This window comes from Pinus tabuliformis, chromosome 9 (genome assembly GCF_031772625.1).
Source record: "Pinus tabuliformis cultivar Carrire ecotype Pingquan chromosome 9, CPIR1, whole genome shotgun sequence".
NCBI lineage: Eukaryota > Viridiplantae > Streptophyta > Pinopsida > Pinales > Pinaceae > Pinus > Pinus tabuliformis.
Window position 1 is genome coordinate 913182513 of NC_142307.1, and position 13675 is coordinate 913196187.

A 13675-nucleotide genomic window follows, 5' to 3' on the forward strand; every position below is an offset into this window, starting at 1 on the left:
GAGAGAAGCATACAAATTATCCCTGATCAACATGTTTTTGGACACTATACTAGGGAACGATTTGTTTCTTAGTTATCTCAAAACTCTTTTAAATTCATGACTATTGAATCTTCAAAACAACATAACCTTGGCTTTTGGATTGATGATTAAACAAATATTGCTCACTCCTTACTTGATTTTATTCTCTGGAACTTTGTTTCTAACAAACAGTGTGCCAGGAATTGGATTATCATTTCCCGAGATATTAAATTAGAGGAACAAAGAGAAACTTTTCAAAGATGAATCCTTCAACATGAGAATCCTGACCATCAATAATATTTTGATCAAGATCATCTTATACTCTTTTGGTTTTCAATTTGTTGTGATTAATGCCCATTCGATCTAATCAACAACTCGATCATATTCCTCAATTGAATGATCAAAGGAATGACGCTAATTTATTAATTGATTATATCTTAAACAATGCACCTACCATTCAACAATTGAATCATGTTTTGTATGTAATCATTTGTTATATTGATGTAGTCGATCATAAAAAACTTTGATCAATCAACAACACGAAGATGAATTCCAATGCGTACACGCCCCTCACAAATAGATTTTGTATGATTAGTAAGCCTCAATATTCAAGAAGACTTAAAGGTAATAGTCCTGAATATAGCTCTAGAAACAAAATTGAAAGACGCAAAGTCATCTTATAAGTTGAAATTCGACACCAATTATTACAAAGTTTAACCAGTTCTTCTAGAATTACCTCTCCTGCAAAACAAGTAATGTCTGGAACTCAGGTTCAATCTTCTTCAGAAACCTAGGGACCTATAACCTTTTTTCTTCCTCATTAAGTTCATGCTCAATTACCACTCCCACTGTTTCAATCAGATCAATCTATTCATTCTTCACACCTCATCAATCAACAACCAATCCTACTAAAGTCATTTGAAAGTATGGATTGTTTCAATTTGAAGAGGACCTTACTAACACTCGATGGGATATGGAATCTCTTCTAAAATTGGTACCATATAATTCACCTCTTCCCAAATTTAAGGACCTTTTTCTTAAGATCTCAGTCGATGAGACCATCATTTTGACCGAGAACCTGATCACATTCATTAACACTTGCCACAACAATGGGAAAAACAATAACATGTGTATGCAATTATTTGTGAATTCCATCTAGGGAAAATCTGTAGCTAATTTCTTTGAACTTCCTCCCAAAGACTTCTTCACTCGTGAAGAAATTTCCTACAAGTTCAAAACTACCTATGGGAATCCTATTGAACTCCTACCTATTCATAATAATATCTCTTTCTTAAAAGGAGAAAACCTTAAATATTTTAACCTTCACATCACAAAATTATATAATGATATTCCTAAAGCTATCCACCCTTAGAATCAAGCAATGATGATGCATTACTATTTTTCTTTTCACCCACCTTGTCATTAGGGAATGCAAGAGAAAAACATTACTAGCGTTGATTCTGCACTCCAAATTTGTCTAGAATTTGAAGAACAACTCCATAGGACTGACATTCATTTAGATGGTCAAACCAATAAATTCGATATGACATCCATTCTCTAGCTCATGCAATATATGGTCAATAGATTGATTTCATATGAATGAAATATCAACATACAATCCCAACTAAAACACTATTCCTCAATGCATGTTTATGTTGCTCAACAAACGTATCGACTAAATTCTTTGTTCTCTCACCCATGGTGCAATTTCTGTGAAGAATATCATGATAAAAAAAAATCAAATTTGAATTAGTTTGAGAGAAAGAATATTTGGTAAAAGGCTTGATCCTACCATAACAACCCTAGATAGGATTGATAATGAGGAAGTGTTAGTTGTTGAAATAGGAAGGGCTTTTAGAACCCGAGACACTAAAAACCAAGCTTCCAAACTACTACAAAATAAAAAATTTATAGATCCCACAATTGTAAATACAATTTACGCTTCTCCAAATGTACATTCTTCTTCCTCTCCTTCACCTCTCATCCTACCTAAGTTTAATATTTTGAAGTAGATTTCTAGCATGAAACTTGATTCCTACTTATTCGAAATGGAAATGATTATTGAAAAAAAAAAGATAGTTGAAGGGATTTTTAGAAGGAAAAACACCCACACCATTAATTCAATAGAGATCCAACTAGAATAAGAAGAGCATCAAGATAAATTCCTTTCTGTTCATAACCCTTCAACTTCTCTTACAACTCACCTTTTTTACATCTCTACGAAAGTTCGTGAAACGATAACACACTACTTCTTGGCTGATGGAGGATTTTCACCTAACGTAATTCCTAAGGTCATAATGGAAGAATTAGTTCTATAGTATTCTAAAGATACCCCAAGGAAAGTTCTTGCATTTAACAAATCTCTCCAAGACAAAATCGGTCAAATTAAGGATATCATGCTAGTTTTCTAAATTCATCCAGAGATTTGAACTACTTGTAACATAGAAGTTATGGATACGTTGGTTTATAACTATTCAATAATCTTAAAAATACATTCTAACTGATGAGATGGAGGTTACATTTCACTCTATGGATCACATATGACCTTATCGAAAAAATGGAAAAAACATTATTTTTATAGGGAAGTCAGGATTACGCCATACTTCGAAAAATTACCTCATCCACATGTTAACCACATAGAATATGAAATTGGTGTATATCATCTCTTCACTAAACATGAGTTACCTCCCCCTATGGGGATCCATCAAGAAGACCAAATCCGGCATTTACATTTTGATGGGACCTGTTCTAATGAAGGTAATGGTGTCAATGTTGTCTTATACTCTCCTCTTTGGAAAATGCATCAATATGCATTCAAACACGAGTTCCGATGAACAAATAATATTATTAACTTTTAAACATTCCTCCTAGGTGTAGAGTGAACTTTATCTTTGGGTTGAAAATATTTGACCACCTTTGGTATAGAGTTGGTTATCAATTTAATAAAAAAATATATTCTCCAAACAACCAACTTATGAAAATATATACTCAACTTGCTTGGCAAAAGATCTCCCATCTTTTAGCTTTCAACTTTACTCAAGTTTAGAGAGAACTTAATTCCTTTATTGATCAATTAACTTTAAATGTAGATAGAATTTTTCGTCAAATGCTACTTGAAAGGCCTGATTGCATTTTACAATACCTTTATAGGCCTTATATCCCAAAGAATGATGACGACTAGCAGGTATTCCGTAATGAAAAAATAATTTTTGATTTTATCCAAAATTAGCCCATAACGGAGAACGAGATTATATCCTTAAAAGACAATAGATACCCAACCAAACTTTATCCTTTGGAAATTTCTTTCTCACCAAGCAATAGTCTTAATCAAAAAGAGAAACATGTAGAAGAATTTAGAACCAAAATTGGAGAAACAATCCTAGTGAATATTGGAACTCCTAATGACCCCAATATATTAATAATTGGGGCCCAATGCACCAAAGAAGAGAAGAAGGCGTTGATCAGTCTATTCAAATAATTAATTGAAGTGTTGTCCTAATCATATAAGGAACTTTAAGATTTTGATCCAATCATAATTCAACATGCCATTCCCATCAAACATGATGCCAAACTAGTTAGGAAGAGACAAAGACCAATCAATCTTGCTCTCAAAGTCACAATTAGAAAATAACTGGATAAGTTACTCTAATCTCAAATTATTTTTCCAGTCAAATATTCAGAGTGGGTGGCTAACGTAGTCCCTATTAGGAAAAATAATGGTGATATACATTTATGTGTATATTATCATTATGTAAACAATGATAGTGTAAAAGGCAATTTCCCTTTTCCTAACATGGATAAGATTTTGCAGCAAGTGGCAGGATCATACATGATGTCACTTTTAGATGGATTTTTTGGTTATAACTATATTAGCATAGAGAATTTGGAAAAATATAAAACTAATTTCACTACTCGTTGATGCACTTTTACTTATGAACAAATTCCTTTTGGCTTAATTAATGGAGGTGCCACGTTTCATATCACTATGTAGCTATCCTTTTATGAACTTCTTGGGAATATCATCCAGATCTATCTAGATGATTGTTGAGTGTGTGCTATATTCTTTCCATGACTAGCCCCACACGCTGGGGGGGGGGGGGGGGTGATAGATCCCCATGTTTGTTGTGCTGAGTGCAACAGGAAGTTTGAGGGGGCCAGGATTCCCACTCTACAGGGTCTGAGGCAACGTCCCAGGGAAATTTTTTTTTGGGCCTTATATTAGGTGGGTGGACCTACCTATGGTTTTGTGCATGGTTTTCACACATGGTTTTGAGTAGGATGGTTTTCTGCCCATGATATTTTGTAGATCTAGTCAAGGGAACTATGGTTATGTTGTAATCCACGGTTAATGGATTGGGGTTTATGGATTCTTCAACATGTATATATATGTATTGTAACATTGAAAGGAATATAATGAAAAATCAATCTGGTAGTCACAATTTTGGGATCCAGGGGAAAATCTCTGTGTATATCTATTTTATATTTTATGATCTCGCCATTGTTTATCTTTTGTTTTTAGAATTCATATGCAGGTAATTTTTGTATGGGGTTGAAACCTACATTTGGTATGAGAGTTGTTTTGGCTTCAAGGGGATGCCTTCGCTATTGAGGGGTTTCACTCGGGCCTGTGGTAGACCATGTTTAGTGGGAGATATGTGGGATCGATTCTTGTGGTGAAAGAGGATAGCGAGTAATGGAAAGATAAAGATCAAGAAATTTAATGCTCAGAGTTTTGAGTTGTGGAAACACAAGATGAGGGATCTACTGGTTGATAAAGATCACTGGATCACGATAGATCCGGGTACTTACCCAATGGAAATGTTAGCTGAAGACTAGATGAAGTTGGATCGGAAGGAAAAGAGCACAATACAGTTGTGTATATCAGATTCTGTATTATTGAATGTATAAAGGGAAGCTTCAACGAAGGCTTCATGGGACAAGTTAGGGACTTTATACCAATCTAAGTCTCTGGTGAATAAACTGTTCATATGGAAAAAGATGTATAACCTAAGGGTGAAGGATGGAGACTCGGTGACATACACTAAACGCTTTTAATATTGTGATAAGCTAGTTGTTATCTGTTGATATCAAAATTTCAGATGAAGATAACTGCATCAGTTTGTTGTGTTCTCTACCATATTCGTGGGATAGTTTGGTCGCTACAATAGGTAGCAATGCGACTGCCCTTCAGTTTCATGAAATGGTCTCATCATTACTGTCGAAGGAGATGAGAGGGAAAAAGATGGAGGTCTAGAATGGTGATTCCTTGTTTATATGAGGATGGTCCCAGAAAAGAAACAAAAATAAATCCTCGAGTGGGAGATCTAAATCTAGAGGGATATCTAAATCTCCAGGAAAAACTGTAAAGGTGTGCTATAAATGAAGAAAGGAAGGGCACAAAAAAAGGGATTGTAGATCTTAATCTCCTGAGAAAGGAAAGGGATCTGATGATTCTCCTTATTTAGAGGCAAAAACCACCTTAGATGAAGGTGGGGATGTGTACTTGGATTCTTCTAGTACATGTGTAGATTATGAGGCATGGTTGATTGACTTAGGTGCATCCTTTTACTTCACTCCCCACAGGGAGTGGTTTTGCGAGTATGATAAATATGATGGTGATGTCTTCATAGGGGATGAAAGGAAGGTTAGAATCATTGGTTGTGGAAAGTTAAAGTTGAAGTTGCAAGGTGGAAGGATTATAACAATTCCAAGTGTTCTGCATATTCCTGCATGGGCCATAAATCAGATTTTTGTAAGCAAGTTGGATGACGCACATGTAAAAAAAGTGTTTGAGAAAGATACTTGCAAGATGGTTCAGGGAGCACCATTATTGTGCGGTGAGTTTGGATTGGAACTATGTACATTCTTCAGGGTAGAACTATTATTGATGGGTGCAACAACTATGTGGTTCTTGAAAGTGGAGCATAAAATCTAGTGGTCTCTAGAGAAAAGACGATGCTATGGCATCAAAGGCTTGGACATATTGGAGAGAAGGTCCTTTGAATACTTCATGGTAATGGTATGGTAGAAGGAATGTCTAATTTCTCTCTAGATTTTCATTTCTATGAAAATTGTGTATATGGGAAGAAACATCGTGTGAGTTTCCCCTTTGGTGCTAACACGCCAAAACAAATATTAGAGCTTGTGCATAATGATGCGTTTAGACCTATGTCGGTTCTTCCACCAGGTAATTTTGTATACTATGTTTCATTTATAGATGACTTTTCAAAGATTACATGGATATATTTCCTCAGGAAAAAATCTAAAATCCTTGAAAGGTTTAAAGAATTTAAGGCTCTCGTGGAAGACTAGACAAAGAAGAAGATAAAGGTGCTAAGGACAGATAACAATGTAGACTTTTGCGAAGGAATTTGAAGAGTTCTATACGAAGTGTGGTATAGAATGATAGAAGACTACTCCATACACACCTCAACAAAATTGTGTTGCAAAAATAATGAACAAGATGTTGATGGAAAAGGCAAGGAGAATGCTTAGTGGTGTCGGGTTAGGACAAGAATTCTAGGTAGAGATGGTGGACACTGCATGTTACCTGGTTAATAGATCACCTTCATTAGCGTTGGAGGATAAGACTCCATAAGAGTTATGGACCGGTAAGAAACCCTCTCTTTCAAATCTGAGGGTATTTGGATGTGATGCATTTGTACAAAGGAGAAAAGAACCAAGTTGGTAAATAAATCTAAAAGTTGCATCTTTATTGGGTATAAGGATGGTTTAAAAGGTTTTAAGCTTTGGAATCCAGAAACAAGAAATGTTGTGTAAAACTGCGATGTAGTGTTTAGAGAGGTGAAAGATGTTATTAAACAAGAAGTCCTACCAGAGGAACCTGCCAAGATAGAGTTTGAGATAAAGGAGGAGGAATCAGACTCTATAACATAAGAGGAATCGGAAGATGAAGAGCCACAAACTCCACTTGTAAGACTATCAAGTTGAGAAAGAAGGTAGCAAGAAAGTTATGGTCTAGCTGCTTTCTATTCAAATTTTTCTTTGTCTATTATTGATGATGATCCCAGAACTATTAGGGAAGTGGTAAATTCAGAGGATGGAAAACTCTAGAAAGAGGCCATGGTTGATGAAATGGCATCTTTGCACAAAAGTGAGGCTTGGGATTTGGTGGATTTGACAGCTGGAAGGAAACACATTGGCAACAAATAGGTGTTTAAGAAGAACATGAAGTCAGAAGGAAAGGTCAAGAAATATGAAGCTTGATTGGTATAAAAAGGTTATTCCCAAGTGTCAAGAATTGATTTTGGTGATATTTTTTCTCATGTTTCTAAGGTAGATTCTATTAGATTACTTTTATCTATTGTTGCTAGTTCTTATTTTGAGGTAGAATAGATGGATGTGAAGACAACATTTCTTCATGGGGATTTAGAGGAAGAGATCTACGTGAAGCAACCTGAAGGATTTGCAGTGAAGGGTAAGAATGAACTAGTATGTAGGTTAAAAAAGTATATGTATGGGTTAAAACAGTCACTAAAGATGTGATATCAGAAATTTGATACATATATACAGGGACTTGGATTTACCAGAAGCAAAGCAGATCATTGTGTGTATTTTAAATTAATTGGTGCCTTTGTTATTTTTGTATTTTATGTGGATGATATGTTGCTGATTGTAAATAACAAAGAAATTATCTAAGAATTGAAGACCCAATTGTCCTCCAAATTCGACATGAAAGATCTTGTGCATGGAAATTGAATGAGATTAGGCAAAGAGGAAGGTCTGGTTAAACCAAAGGAAGTATGTCGAAATAATATTGAAGAGGTTTAATATGCAGGAAAGTAAACTCGTTAAGGTTCCTATTCCTGTAGGTGTAAAATTATCCGTTGAACAATGTCCCAAGACAGAAGAAGAGGAATAGGATATGTCTCGTGTTCCATACCCAAGCATAGTGAGTAGCCCCGATGCATCCAATGATCTATACAAGGCTAGACATTGCACATGTAGTGGGAGTATTGAGAAGGTTTATGTCAAAACCAGGGAAGGAGCATTGGACAACAGTGAAGCTAGCTTTCAGGTATTTGCATGGCACTAGTGATTATGGTCTGTGCTACCAAGGAAGACTAGGCTTAGATAGATTTTTGGACATCCATGGATTTGTTGATGCATATAGGGCTAGAGATTTGTATCAGAGAAGATCTACAAGTGGGTATGTATTTAACCTGGTTGGAGGTGCAGTCGTTTGGATGAGCAAGAGACAATTTGTAATGGCACTTTCAACTACACAGGCACAATACATGGTAGCCACTCATGCAAGCAAGGAATTTGTTTCACTGCAGAGATTGTGTTCAAGTATGGGGTTGGTACAATGAGATATAAGGATAGAGTGTGACAACCAGAGTGTAATTTTCTTAGAAAAGAACCTTGTTTATCATTCAAAGACAAAGCACATTGATGTTCAGTATCACATTGTGAGGGATATGGTTGAGGAAATAAAGGTGTTGCTGGTAAAGGTGGACACTTTGAGGAATGTTGTAGATGCATTGATGGAATCTCTGAGCGCTGAGAAGTTTTCTTGGTGTAGAGAAAGAATGGGTGTTGTAGGGTTGGACCAATCAACAAGCTCTCATGTGGAAAGAAAACAAAAATTGGGAAAATGTTTGGTGTGTGTTATATTCTTTCCACGACTAGACCCATGAGCCGAGGGGTTACAAAGGGGGTGAGAACCCCCCCTATTCGTTGCTTCGGGCACATTAGGGGGGTCAGAGGGGGGCCGACAACCCCCCCTTTCAAGGGGTTTGAGGGGCACGGTAGCCCCACTCTACAGGGTCCGGCACAATGCCGCAAAGAATTTATTTTTGGATCCTATATTAGGTGGGTGGACCTACCTATGGTTTTGTGTGTGGTTTTCGAACATGGTTTTGGGTATGATGGTTTTCTGCCCATGGTATTTTGTAGATCTGGTCAAGGGAACTATGGCTATGTTCTAATCCAGGGTTAATGGATTGGGGTTTATGGATGCTTCGACATGTATATATATGTATTGTAATATTGAAAGGAATATAATGAAAAATCATTCTGGTAGTCTCGATTTTGGGATCCAAGGGAAAATATCTGCGTATATTTGTTTTATGTTTTACACTCTTGCCATTATTTATTTTTTGTTTTTAGAATTCTAGGTAATTTCTATATGAGGTTTAAACCTACAATGATATGATGATATATTCCAGGTGTTGCAAAGATCATTTTGAGCATTGAAGAAGATATTTTATCAGGTGTAGAATACTCGATATGCATCTCAATTTGAAGAAGTCATTTTTTTGAGTCACCATTAGTAAACTTCTCAGACATATTGTGTCTGAGGCTGGAACTGAAATTGACATAGAAATGTTTGAAGCAATCAAGAACCTTCCTCCCCCTAATTCAAAAAAATAAATCAAATCTTTCATGGGAAAGGAAATTTTTCTTCGCATTTTTGTTGTTGATTTTGCTAAAATAACTAAAACTATTCATAACATATTAAAGCAAGATCATTCTTTCAAGAGGGATGATGCTACATAGAGAGATTTCTTTCCATAAAATAAGAGATTGCCTCAGCTCCAATTCTGGCTAAACCAAGCTTCTCTAAATATTTATCAATTTACACTAATTCCACTAAGGAAGCCATTTCTAGCATCCTTGTGCAGAAAAATTACCAAGGCATAGAACAACCAATTGATTTGATGAGTAAAAGACTTTTTGATGATGAATTCAAGTATTATTTCATTGAAAAGTATTCCCTTTCTCACGTTAAAGTAATTGAGAAATTTTGACACTATATTTTAGGCAAGCATACATAGGTAAGAGCCCCATTACCTTATGTTAAGTTCATGCTTTCTCAGACTTATCTTTCGGTCAAACTCACTCATTGGCTTATTAAAATCAAAGAACATGATTTGTCAATCATCACCACTAAAATGATAAAGGGATGTGATCTAACACTTCGCTTGGCTAAATACCCTAAACCTTGTGATCCTGAAAACAATGATGAAGCATTATCTGCCTTGCTTCTAATAAATGAAAAACAAATTGATGTTGCAAAATGCTAATGTTATAAATACATAATTTATTACTTGGAAAATAAAACTTTTCTTGATCATTTGAATAAAACTCAGTGAAGAATATTGCACGTGAAATCGCCTAAATATTTAATCTTAAATAACATGTTTTTGGAAGCTCTTTCAATGGTTTATTGATATGTTGCCTTAATGATGAATTTACTAATGGAATTTTGTTTTGGTCTCATGGTTCCACCTGTGGAGGGATGCATATAGCTGGTCACTTTGGGAAGAATCCACAACATATAAAATCTTGAGATATGGTTATTATTGGCCTACAATATTTTAAGACTCCTATAAATTTTTACATAGTTAGAAAGAGTGTCGACAAGCTACTGACAGAGAAAAAATTCATGCTATTTCTTTATAACCTATTATGGTTGATTTTCCAAATGGGGTATTTATTTCATTAGACCAATCAACCTCCCTCATCCATAGGCCACATTTTTATACTCACCGCCATAGATTATTTCACAAAGTGGATGAAGTTGTTCCTTTACAAAATTCCGATGATGGGCAAGTTATTGAATTCCTTGAAAATAACATTTTTTCTCATTTTGGAATTTCTATTGATCTAATCACAGAAAACAACCAAACATTCTCTACAATTTACTAAGTTTTGTGACCGATACAAGATTAAAAACTCTACTTCCTCTATCTATTACCCTCAGGATAATGGGCCAGTTGAATCTACGAATAAGAATCTTAATCTAAATGCTAAAGAAAATAATAAGTGATATTCCTTGTAATTGTCATAGTTTGCTGAAATATGTCCTACGATATGATAAAAAAATTCTAAAATCAAGTACCAACCCTTCGCCTATTGAACTTGTATATGGTGAATAAGCCATCATTCCTGTCACCTCGAATCAACCTCATTACGCACAACCATTCATGATGAAGAACTTAACTCTACTAATATTTCTCAAAGAATGTTAGCTCTGATGGATTTATAAGAGTAGCATAATCATTATCTTGGTAATTTAAAGTGCATAATGCAGACAATGGAGAAAAATGGAGAAATATTTCAATAAGAAATCTAAACCTGTTAGTTTCACTGTCAATCATAAATTATTATTATGGGACTTTGCACACACAAAGAATGGTAAACATCATAAGTTTCAGAAACTATGGATAGGTACTCTTAAGATCACGGCAATTGTTGGACCTAATTCCTATCTTCTAAAAGATAAAAATGATTGAATAATTACCTACACTACCAATGGATCTCATCTTAAGCTAGACATAGAGGTAGCACATGAATAAATCATTAAGATCATGACCCTCCTTTGTAAATATTTCTTTTATTGATTTAGTTCGTTTGCTTGATTATGGATTCCTCTTGCATTTGCTTTCAACTATATTTAGTTTTTCTCTTTTATAGTTCTACTTTTAATTTTACATCACAACCTTTGGCCAAGTTTATTGTCTTTTGCTTTGTAATTTTATTTATGGTCTAATGGATTTTGTTCTTTTTTACGGTATTTTACTTTTTGTTTGGCTATGGAAAGGCTATTTTATTTTTATATTTTGAATACATATTGCAAAATATTTCTAATAAGATAAAAAAAACCTGTTTGGTTTAATGTGTCTTAAGATTTATTTCTCAAACATAATTGATATGTTGATATTTTAGACCCATCATTAGCAAATTTTTTAGTGCAGAAAACATACATTTTTTCTCTTTCATCTAAGGGTTTGGTTCTACATAAATTTTATCTAACCTTATCATTACCTACAAATGAACACCTTGGGTTCTTCTTTCTCTATCCCACTTCTCATATCCCTCTCTTCGTTATCGAAATGGCAACTCACAACCTTCTCATGTGCAATATCTATTATTTAATTTTGAAACTTGAGTGTTTATGGTTCAAGTTTCACATTAAGAAAAACTCCCTATGGATTTTGCAATGTTGGCACACGTCAATTCTTTAAAAATATTTCACTAACCATAACAAGATATCTTCCCATTCCCATGACAAAATATTTAAAAAAATTATAATCAAAATTAAAATTAGTAGGTGGGACCCTACCTTAAGAAAATGTTATGGCATCTACAAAAACACATGACAAATGTAGGTATATAAAATCCTGTTCTATAATTTCTATCGATGTCAATGTGATCTAAATCTATACCCATGTGATGCTAATGTTGCAAACATACAAAAGGGTTTAGACTTTAATTTTCTAACTTGTGTGTTTTACGATAAGAAGAAAATTTAGCAAAGGGCATACCATATACATTCATATGAGTGGAAGCATGTTATAATAGTTGGGGTATTTACACCTTTTATGATCTTACATGTAATATATTATATGGTATATGTACTATGTTGATCCAAACTATTGGTTATAATCTTGAAATAGTGAATGAGATTGGCATCATGAGTGACATATGTTATGAAGTATACCATGTTGAATGGCTATCAAATGTGATTGGTAAGTTATAAAAGATGTAAGGTATGACTTTAAATAAAATGAGCAATATCTTGTTATGGCTTAGGTTCATTCTCCTTGTGCTCAGATCATATGATAAAGTTGTTATGGCACATTCAAATATAGTTTATGGGGTGTGATTAATATTAAAAGAATAGTAAGGTGCTAAGGTTATTTTCTCCACCATGAAAACAATTGATAACTTGTATTACATGATGTGATCAGGTATATGGCAAGATATATGTGTAAATTTAATTAATGATGTGTTTATAGTTTTTTACCAGATTTGAAAATATTAAATAAAAATTAAGTTCTTAGAGAGTTGATACATGGTAATAAGAATGCTCATTGACGTGTAATTTGAAAGTGGTATTAACATAGAATCAACTCTGCCAACATGGAAATCAATTGTTATATATGTCATCGAATGTATTGATCCTCCATTTCTCTTCAATTTCCAACTATAAACATAGAGGAAACACTATGTTATTGCTCATGTTGTTCATTTTCAATACTATGCTCACCAGCCAAGGCCATCATATAATAGCATATCCGATTTTTTGTTTTTGACATTACAACGTATCATTTGTTTTAACAACAATAAACTACTATGATGACTCATTCCTCTCACTAATTGTAATATTTCCAATATGGCATCACTCCATTTGTGAATGTGAAAGGAAAACCTTTACATAGAATTTTAATGGTTATGTGTGCTCTGACCTCTCTGATCACTCACCACCCTTACTCAACAGTCCTTACAACAACATTTATTGTACCATTTACTACCTATCATGTCCCTAATATTGATCATCGCACACAAACATTTAGCAGCCTATGGGTTTTAGGGGAGTATTCAGCGCGTTCTACTCCTACGTTTCATTTATACCTTCAAAAATATTTTGGAGCTCTACTGGAAGCCAAGGAGAATAAAGACTAGATTTACACTATAACTATTTTCTTGGCATGCTAGATTGGAAGGTATGTGAAAAACATATTGGTCACTCTAGTAGTAGATGAATTAATGTTTACTTTGAGCCTTCTATTCCCTGTATCATCTTTCCCCTAAGTTTATTTATGTAACAACTCCTCCCACATTTACCCACTTTTACAAGTTGTTGAGGGTAAACATGAGGTGAGAGTTACTATGACATGACCCAACC